The sequence below is a fragment of the Lissotriton helveticus genome, chromosome 3_1, assembly GCF_964261635.1.
Source record: "Lissotriton helveticus chromosome 3_1, aLisHel1.1, whole genome shotgun sequence".
NCBI lineage: Eukaryota > Metazoa > Chordata > Amphibia > Caudata > Salamandridae > Lissotriton > Lissotriton helveticus.
The window spans coordinates 529,619,246-529,629,481 of record NC_136061.1 but is presented as its reverse complement, the minus strand read 5'-3'; the positions used below and the strand labels follow the sequence as shown (position 1 = coordinate 529,629,481).

Sequence of the window (10,236 nt, the reverse complement as noted above, 5' to 3'; positions counted from 1 at the left end):
ACAGGGTGAGCAACGGCACTTCCCGACTTCACTTTTTTGGGGGGCAGCTCCCGGTACCTGACCCACCCTGGGGGCATTCCAAGAACCAGGGGTGGAGCCCCAAGTGCTTCCTCATCGGTTGCCCACAGGTCAAAGGTTGCCTACCTTCTGGGGGCATATCTCAGCCCCCAGGGGTCCAATCTTCCTGCTTTCGCCCTTTTCTTGCTCCTTGGTGGCGCCCCCCAGCCATAGGGATCCCTCTCCTTTGCCCTCTGGTCTTTCAGAGGGGGGGTTCAGCAGGAAGCTGTCTTCACTGGTTCCCTGTGCCAGCCTTTCACCTGGCACTCCTCCTGGGCCTCTCTTCTCCCTGCGCAGAGGCCCCTGCTTCTGCGCACTGATCCTGGTCTCTTCTCCCGGCGCTGTTCAGGATCCTGGGACAGTCAGGGAGTTCCTCCTTCCAACTGCCCATTGCGCAAGGCTCCAGCACCCTCTGCCTCAGCAGACCACACCCTTGAGAGAGTTTCTCTTCCTGAGCAGACACTTTTAAAGAATTGGGGAGGGGGCTGGCAGGAAGTCTCTGTTTGCCTTATCACACAGCAACACATCACTTCTCTGCCCCTGCTCCCTCCTTCCTGCTTAGACCTCTGGGTTAGTTCAAGATGGCGTCATCCAGGGTCTCCTGCCACATGGTCTCTGAAAGCCCCTTCCCCCCAGAGCTGCCTTCTCCCTTGTGCAGCTAGGTGCCTGGCACCCAGCGACAGCTTCTGATGGATTAGCCTGTAGCTCCACCCATCTTCTCTCCTTTGTGAGGAGATCTTCGCTCTGGGAAGGGAAAGAATGCTCATTAATCCAGGCTGCTGGATTCAGCATCCAGCCAGGCCCTGGTTTTGAGCTGACTCAGAGAAATGTAACATCTCTGGATGACCCAAAAGCAGTACAAATATGGCTCTGCAGAATACTTCTTCTCACATAGGTTACAGTGAACTTTGTTGCTTGCCTAAAATTTGTAGGCCCTAGGAAAGTGGAACTAGCCCATGTGCTCCCTATCCTCATAAGAGAATAAGCACACTTACTTTCCCTGGCATGTTTCTTCCCACTGTATAGAGCTTATTCCATGTCACCACCCACTTCTGCATAAATCCTGCCACATCATTCACTTTGTAGCTGCTCCTGGACTTCGTACACCAGGAATCTCCCCTGCGCAGCCCATACGTGTGTGCACACACATGTAAACAGGTGTCTGCATGTAACCAGCCCGATGCCCCATACTCCAGATGTTGTACAGCGGCCTAGTCAAGCTAGGGGGACACCAGTAAAATCCCCAAGCAGTCTCTCTCATCATGAGTTCACTGTGGGTGAGTCCCAACTCATGAGGCTCTCCCACAGTAAAAGCTCAACAAATATGTGCCCAAAAGCAAAAAATCTGGTCGGCTCAGAGTGTCAGAACGACCTTCTAACAATGGTATACGTCGTTTTTGCCTTGCCTTGTCTGGATAACGAGTATTATTTCAGAATTTACATTTGTTTGCACAGTGATGGTTGCAAAATATACATTTTAAACTTATTGCACTAACTGTGATAATTGAATAGTTGGCAAAGTAATTATTGGTTCATGTTGTTTGGTCTATGTTTATATGCAATACAGGAACTTGTTTTATATAATATTGTGGGAAGTCTCTTTTGTGGTGTGTTCACTGTGGTACAGTTGTGAGTATATATTTGCTTTTTGATATCTATTTTTGTAAAGCACTTGCTTACCCAGAAGGCATTGTGGCTGTAGCTTAGATGCAGAAAGAAGATGCCACAAAAGAAGGAAATTATTTAACAGAGAAGTGCCAAGTTTTCAAGACCTTCCTAAAGGCCTGAAAAGTTGGCAGAATTTTAATATAAAATGGAAGAGGATTCTAGGCTTTTGCAGCTCCCAGCACAGAACCCCCGCCTCTCCAGGACATGTGATGAAACCTAACTGCCATTTTTTTGCCAGCAGTTTGGCAGAGTTCAAAGTGGTTGTCAGGGCAAGACTGGTTTCTCATACTCCTTCAGGAAAAAATTCCAGTCAAACAATGGTTCATTTTGTTGGTTGTTTATTAAGGTATGGTCACTCTATCCGTGAGAGTGAGTGAGAAACTGACAGCCAACACGTGTTTCACCCCTTTACACGGCCATCCGGCCTGAGTCTTCCTCAGGGCGGTACATACATTCATGGTGAGCAGAAGGGGGTGGTGTGTAGCTCCATGACAAAAATTGAAGGAGGATAGGGAAATAGGAGGTACAGGAGAAGAAAGAAGGAAAGATTAAGCATTAGAGGAAGGGGGGAGGGAACACAACGAACATTGTGCGGCCGTTAGGACATCAATGTAGAGCATTAAAACATAATAGTTTAAGTGAAAGACCAATGCGTGCGGAAAAGAAAAAAGAAAAAAGAAACAAGGAAAAACAAATGGGAGGGCAATTTGCAAAGTACATTTGTATAGGATTATTGCACAACAAAGCGGATCAAATATTGTTTGCGAGTGAAGGGATGATATATATCATTATGCAATTGCATCAAACAAAAAATTAAGGGTCAAGACATATGAAAGTGAATATTGACAATAATTTGGTGACATGCTTGCACATGGATCGATACATGGTTGTGTGGGTGAATAGGCGAAGCTACAGTATGTAAGATGTAGAGTATTGAGGTATCATGGTGATGAACATAAATAGCATCCCGGATGCACAGTGAATAAGATAGCAGATAAAAGAGGCATAAGTCAGGCATGATAGGCAAAGGCAAAAGTTATTGGTGGGTGAGAATACAGCGAACAAAAATGAATTAAAGAACAATTAGCAATATTGTGATATTCATCAATTCAGGTGATTTGCGATTGCATGAAGAAGAATTTAGAAAGCGAAGGATGGAGAGGCATAATAGCAGGAGAGCGATGGGAACATGTGTTTTAAAACCGAGCGTGTAGGACAGAAATAACGGCGGGAAGCGATATAATTACATATGTTTGCTGAAAAGTCGGTTGCCAGGTCCGACCGGATCCAAGGGATGTACATATAAAAATACAGAGGAGGCGAAATGTATTAGTCAGGTGAAGACAGGGTCATATTACAATAGTTCAAAATGGAGAAACCTCCGGTTAGAAAAACACAGCATTAGAATTAGCGGGGCAGCATGGGTGGGATGCGCTAGATGTGCTCGCTGCTTATGGAGGGCACACTGTTACGCCGGGCGGTGATGCATTCACGTCTAGGGGAGATTGGTGTCAGGTCCTACAGTTGCGATAGCATTGATGGAGTTGAGTCGTCTGTGTAGATAAAGTCCTGAGATTTCTACGGGAATAATGGGAGGAGGGTTGGAAAGTGACCTTTGGCAATAAGAGGGATTTCAATTGAGAGGTTATTCCGGGGGGAGGGGCCATTGTGGTGGTGGACATGGGTTTACCTTGTAATATAGGGTGTAATGCCGGTCTGGTCAAATTCAGTATGTAGGTGTGTTTAACCTGCATGTAATTTGTGGTGGCCATTTAAAGGTGGAGTAAACGACTGCTACCCGGTCATAGAATGATTTGGCTGCCCGAGGTTGCCAGGCTCCATATTGGAATAGTCAGTGTGATCTCTGGCGGGCATTTAAAGGTGCAGTAATCAAGTCTTTCTGGGTCATGGAATGATTGGGCTGCTCGGCGTTGCTAGGCGCCATATTGAAATAGTCAGATGTGGACTTCTAGATTGCAGGGGATAGAGTTGAGCAGTCCCCATTAGAATGGTGTGAGGAAATATTAAAAGACAGAGATTCGTTTCTTGCCATATAGTTAGTGGAGGAATGTTCTCCTAGTGATATCGATCATGCGGTGATAATGGAGGATTGGAATAAAAAGGTGAAAACCACTAAAATTGGTCCTGAAGCAAGTGGGTTGTCTGCGGGTCTGGTTTGCCATGTGTACGACTCTCCGCAGAGCAAAGGCTGGATTGGTGGAAGAGATATCCAATCGAGGATAGACTGGTAACCGAAACATGCTTAGGGCATATGTGGAGTTCTTATTTGAACAGGGGCGACGCTATGCTTGTTAGGTCATGTGTGGAAGTACGTCTGGAACAGAGCTGGGAATCTGAAATTTTTTTGAGACTTATTCAATTCAATTTAACTTTATTTCAGTCTTTTAGAGCATAAAAGCACATAAAAGAAAAAAATAAAAGAAACATTTCCATCATACACTTAATAGACAGTTGATTTTAACACATTGATTGGGTATTAGAAAGCACAATATCATGATCCATCCTAATGTACAATTAAAACCAATTATCAGAATAAATACAATAAAAATATTTTAAAACAATAAAAATAGGCGAGTTAAACTTGTTAAAATCCTTCGGTCGCACTCCTCATAATTACAATTATCAAAATATATGATATCTGGTAACACCACCGATTTCAATTTTTAGAGGTTGAAGAAAAATTAATCACTGGGTTCTTTACAAATTTAAAGCGCAAGTGCAAAATATGTCAATTATTTACTAGCATTACATGTTATAGTATTACAGTTTCAAACCAATTTTGGCTCTAATAATCTTCACATTATACAAGAATCTGGATACACAAAAAAACACCATTTGCGTGGAATCTGTCCTCAATAGACGTTCAGCCTCTCTACAAAGCCTAATATTTAAGTTATTGCAGAGCGGTTTAATCCATTTTTTTCTTGGAGTGTCATCTAGGGGGCAGAAAAAGAATATATGTGCATTATCTTCCTTGACCTCAACCACATTTTTGCAAAACGTACACTTATCGTAATCCTTGTCATCACGGTTACTGGCCCATTTGGATTTATTATTATTTGTTTGTAAAACCCCGTATCTAAATTTCAGTTACAAAGATTTTGCAGTTTGCGGACACACCTCATCTAGAAACGGTTCACACTGAGCTATGTCTTTGAACAGGAGAAATGATGATGTCAAAGGGCCTAAATTAGAATCATGTAGCAATTTGCTGTTAATATAAGTCCAGAAAGATGACTTAACTACCTTGCTACATGCCACGGTCAGTTCTAAAGGCTCCTCCCAATAGTGTGATAATCCTATTTTGTTTAACCAGGTTGACACGTGTTGGAACCATGGTATAGCCTTATAAAGACCAGTACTCATTATCTCCTGTAAATCTTTTTTATAATGTACAAGCTCCATTGTTGACCAGATTCTTACCCAAAATAAAAGGGGGCCTAATACAGAATGATTATCAGTTTGTTTCAGATTCAAATTAGGTATTACTGGAATCAAAGGGGTCCTATTTGGAAGAGACAAAATTTCCGAAAGAAATTATTTTCTCCAATTTCGAAATTACGTTTGCAATAGGGTCCCCATATTTCAGCTCCATACAAGGCAGCTGACAGGGCCTTGAATTTAAAAACCTCAATGGTTTTCTAGGTCATCTGCCTGCGACATGGTGTGTACTTGGACACCGGTTCTTTCTGAGGCTCTGGGGGTGTGTGAAAGGGGCAGAGGAAGCCGCTACTAACATGAGCCGCAGCTACATTGACGAGTTCCAGTATCTGGACAAGATCCACAAGAACTGCTGGAGGATCAAAAAGGGCTTTGTGCCTAACATGAAGGTGGAGAAGCTAATGTTTGAGGAGCTGAGGAACTCTTGCAGAGGGAGTGCTTTCGGTGGATTTCTACCTGCCATGAAACAGATCGGCAATGTGGCCATCTTGCCTGGGATTGTCCATAGGTCCATAGGGCTTCCTGATGTTCATTCTGGCTATGGGTTTGCCATTGGCAACATGGCTGCGTTCGACATGAGTAATCCTGAAGCTGTGGTATCCCCAGGAGGTGTCGGGTTTGACATAAACTGCGGTGTGCGCCTGCTCCGGACAAACCTTGATGAGAGAGACGTGCAACCCGTGAAGGAGCATTTGGCACAGGTTATGTTTGACCACATACCTGTGGGTGTAGGGTCCAAAGGAGTCATCCCCATGAATGCCAAGGACCTAGAAGAGGCTCTTGAGATGGGTGTCGACTGGTCGCTGCGAGAGGGCTATGCCTGGGCAGAGGATAAAGAGCACTGTGAGGAGTACGGCAGGATGCTACAGGCTGACCCCAATAAGATCTCCTCCAAGGCAAAGAAACGGGGCCTGCCACAGCTGGGTACGCTAGGGGCTGGGAATCATTATGCAGAAATTCCGGTCGTGGACGAGATCTTCAATGAGTATGTTGCCAAAAAGATGGGCATTGACCACAAGGGCCAGGTGTGCGTGATGATCCAGAGCGGCAGCAGAGGGCTTGGACATCAGGTTGCTACAGATGCTCTTGTTGCCATGGGGAAAGCAATGAAGAGGGACAAAATTATTGTGAATGACCGACAACTGGCGTGTGCCCAGATCTCTTCCTCTGAGGGACAGAACTACCTGAAGGGCATGGCATCAGCGGGCAACTATGCCTGGGTGAACCTCTCTTATATGACCTTCCTTACAAGACAGGCCTTTGCCAAAGTCTTCAACACAACCCCTGATGACCTGGATCTGCATGTGATCTATGATGTGTCTCACAATATCGCAAAGGTGGAGCAGCACGTGGTGGACGGGAAGGAGACCACCCTTTTTGTGCATAGGAAGGGTTCCACACGTGCCTTCCCCCACACATCATCCTCTAATTGCTGTGGATTATCAGCTCACTGGACAGCCAGTCTTGATCTGTGGCACTATGGGCACGTGCAGCTACGTACTGACTGGGACTGAGCAAGGCATGACGGAGACCTTTGGAACCACCTGCCATCGGGCTGGTCGTGCATTGTCCCGAGCCAAGTCCCGGCTTAACCTAGACTTCCAGGATGTGCTGGACAAGCTTGCAGACATGGGGATTGCTATCCGTGTGGATTCCCCGAAGGTGGTTATGGAGGAGGCACTTGGATCGTACAAGAGGGTAACCGATGTCATTGGCACATGCCACGATGCTGGAATCAGAAAGAAAGCCATCAAACTCCGCCCCATCACCGTCTTTAAGTGCTAGAACTGTCCTACCCGTTGGAGTGGATCTATAACCAATAGCAACATCAGTTTTCTCCTTACCCCACTTTTTATTCCAACTCCTTTCCTTTCTCACGTTCCTACATTAATTTCTCCTGCAGCTCTATTTTTCTGCTACCCTCCTCCAGCCTCTGTCCATCTCCAACTACATGAAGGGTCTTTATTTATTTATTTATTTATTTGATTTATATAGCGCACTATAACCCAGAGGTCTCTAAGCGCTTTAGGGCTTATCAATCAGAAATATCTGTATTTTTTAAACATTAAATACACATTGTACTTTGTTTTTCATTTTTTAGTTGCTCTCGGAACAGCTACATTTTTTATCTTGCCCCCGATGGTGGGAACATTATCCTTTTGTTTGGTTAGATGGTGTGCAGAAACAGTGACTTTTCTTTCTTTACTTGCATCCCTGGGAGAGCTGCAGAGAACGACCTACTCCAGGCACACTGATTCCTTGGGTTGACTGAGAGGTTCCACAATGAATTGTTGACAATGGTTTTAAAAATGCAAATATAGACTTAAAGTAAATGGTCCACTGGTGCCCAATGCCTCTTCTAGCACCAGAGGATTTTGTAGGGAAAGTCTTGCAGAGATGGCAGAGGTGCAATAGGAAATAAAATGGGCTTTGGTTCCAAGTTTTCACAGAATAAAAAAGAAAAGAAAAAAAAACCTCAATGGAAATACAGCCTTAGAGGAACTCCCCCCATGCTTCTTTTTAATGGGCGTACAATTTTGGGGCAAGATTATTCTGTTTTTTTCCAGTTGTGGCTTCCAGGTCAGCTTTTTATCTAATGTGATGCCTAGATAGTTAAAACTGTGTATGTATTCTAGCCTTTGAGAATTTAGCTCTAAATTTTTTTAAAAAGATTTATGAGAATTAATAGACATATATTTGTTCTTGCTGGAATTTATTTCGAGTCCCTTGTTGATACAATACGACTGGAAGGAATTCAACAAATTTTGAAGTCCGCTGGGAGTTTGCGAGATTAAAATGGTATCATCTGCAAAAAGTAATGCAGGTATTACTTCACCTCCCAGCTCAGGGGAATCATTTTTACAACCTTCCAGACAGCAAGGGATGTCATTTACATACAGGCTAAACAGGGTGGGCACCAAAACACAACCTTGACGTACTCCCCGTCTCACAGGTATTTCCTTAGTGAGTTCACCCCTCGGCCCCATCTCACTTTGGCGTAATTCCCCTCATGGAGCCTAATTATCTGGACAAGCAGTTTGATTGGCAACCCCAAATCTTTCAACCAACCCCATAACCGGTTCCTGGGTGCCAAATCGAACGCAGCCTTCAAGTCTACAAAGGCAACAAATAAACTACCTTTCCTTAAGTTTATATATTTCCAGCAAAGACACATAAATCTGAAGACTTGATCAATAGTGCTAGTCTTCTTCCTGAACCCAGCTTGATATTTTGAAAGTAAGTCAACCTCTTCAATCCATGCAGTTAACTTATATAAAATGGGCCTAGCAAATATTTTCTGTGGGATATTAATCAAACTAATGGGGCGATAATTTGCCGGATAATGCCGATTTCCCTTTTTAAAAATTGTGACTATTTCTGCCCCCTTCCAAGTGTTTGGTATTGGTTCAAAATCAGCTATCACATTACAGAGATGGTTAATATAAGGTCCCCAAATACTCATATCATGTTTTAAGAGATCACCTGGGATTTTATCGGGTCCTGGTGCTTTGCCTGATTTAACTGATTCCAGGACTAATAGAGTTTCATTATGTGTAAAGTGCAATTTAGCTGCTTTTGCAATGTTCTCCATATCTTTTGTTACCACAAAGGCATCGCCATGGTTTCAGAATAAAGACCAAAGAAATGTTCCACCAATATATTTTCATCGAGGAATAGGTCTCTCTGCGTTCTTCCCAACCTATTCCCTTTGGCTATAAGGTTCCAAAAACCAGCCCGATCCTTGGCCTTAGCCGCACAAATTAAGTCAGACCAGATCACCTCATCCCATGATCTCTTTGCATCTTCTAGGGTCTGTTTGTACTTATGCCTTTTTACCCTTATTGTATCTATGTATTCACTCCTAACGGCCTGAATTATCTCTGTCTTGGCCGCTCGACAGTTCCCATTATACCAGGGATTACCAAAATTGCTCTTATGTATTGCTATTGCATTACCTTCTTTAGGTATTTTGCTTAGCACTGGTCCTAAAGCATTTACTAGCGTACTATGCAGGTCTGTCATGTTAGTTTGGCCTATGGATTGTACTATAAAGGGTGCAAAAATATCTGAAAAGGTAGAGTAAATACTAGTCATTGCTTTGGTGTTCTCCAGGATACATGTCCACTCTACAGCTCGTTTGTTTTTCCTTAGTATGATTTCATCACCCTTGGTGCCACTTTCATTGGGACCAGTTTGAGTTGGAAGGAAAAATTCTGATAGTACCATCAGACTCAAGGGTCGAGGATCACTCTCTGTTCTGGCATCGATTTTAAAATCGACCAGGTGGCTCCAGAATACTTCGAGCACGGGGAGCAGGACGGTGCCAGACGATATCTGAACATTTTAACACGGTATCACGGAAGGAGTGGGCCATCATATCAAGACGGGTCTAATTGACTATACCCGGATCTTCGTCTCAAAAAGCAAATAACAGCGTGAAAATAATAAGCTGGACTAAGTGATGTGCCTTAAATCTATTGGCATTGTGTGTACCAGAATCTACAAGATGTTCTGTGCAGATTGAAAGACGCAGCAATGATAATATGACATCGTAAAAACGAGCCTCCCCGTTTTTAAAATTCGTGAGCTACATTTTATGGGCTCCATAACTATAACGAATACGATATTTATTGGCCTCAACATTGATGAGAAGGACCAATAGTTGACTAACCAAAAAAGAAGACTATAATTGTTTTTAACTCGTCTGTCCTGAGGAAGGTGTTACAACACTACAAAAGCACCGAAACGCGTCGACAAAGGACTTCTTTATATTTTATGTTTATTAATTGATTTTAAGTATTATGTACATTTATTGATTTGTGATCCAAGTTAAGTTTCAATTAAAGTATTAGGATCAGTGACTCTGAGACAGTAACCGTAAATTGGAATTGTTAGTTAGATGATGATATTATGTACCAGAGCACATGATCTTGATGACAATATATAATGAATGCTTGACCAGTTTATGTTTTTAACCAAAAAGAAAAAAAATTAATTTTTAAGGTAAATAAAATCTGAGAGACAAAAAGTAAATCTAGTGTTGTGTAG

General features: G+C 43.2%; 1 pseudogene; it reads left to right on the top strand.

Annotated features, from left to right (window-relative positions):
- Positions 1 to 5,483: 5,483 nt before the first annotated feature.
- Positions 5,484 to 6,972, top strand: LOC144823386 (RNA-splicing ligase RtcB homolog pseudogene; annotated as a pseudogene).
- The last annotated feature ends 3,264 nt before the right edge of the window (positions 6,973 to 10,236 follow it).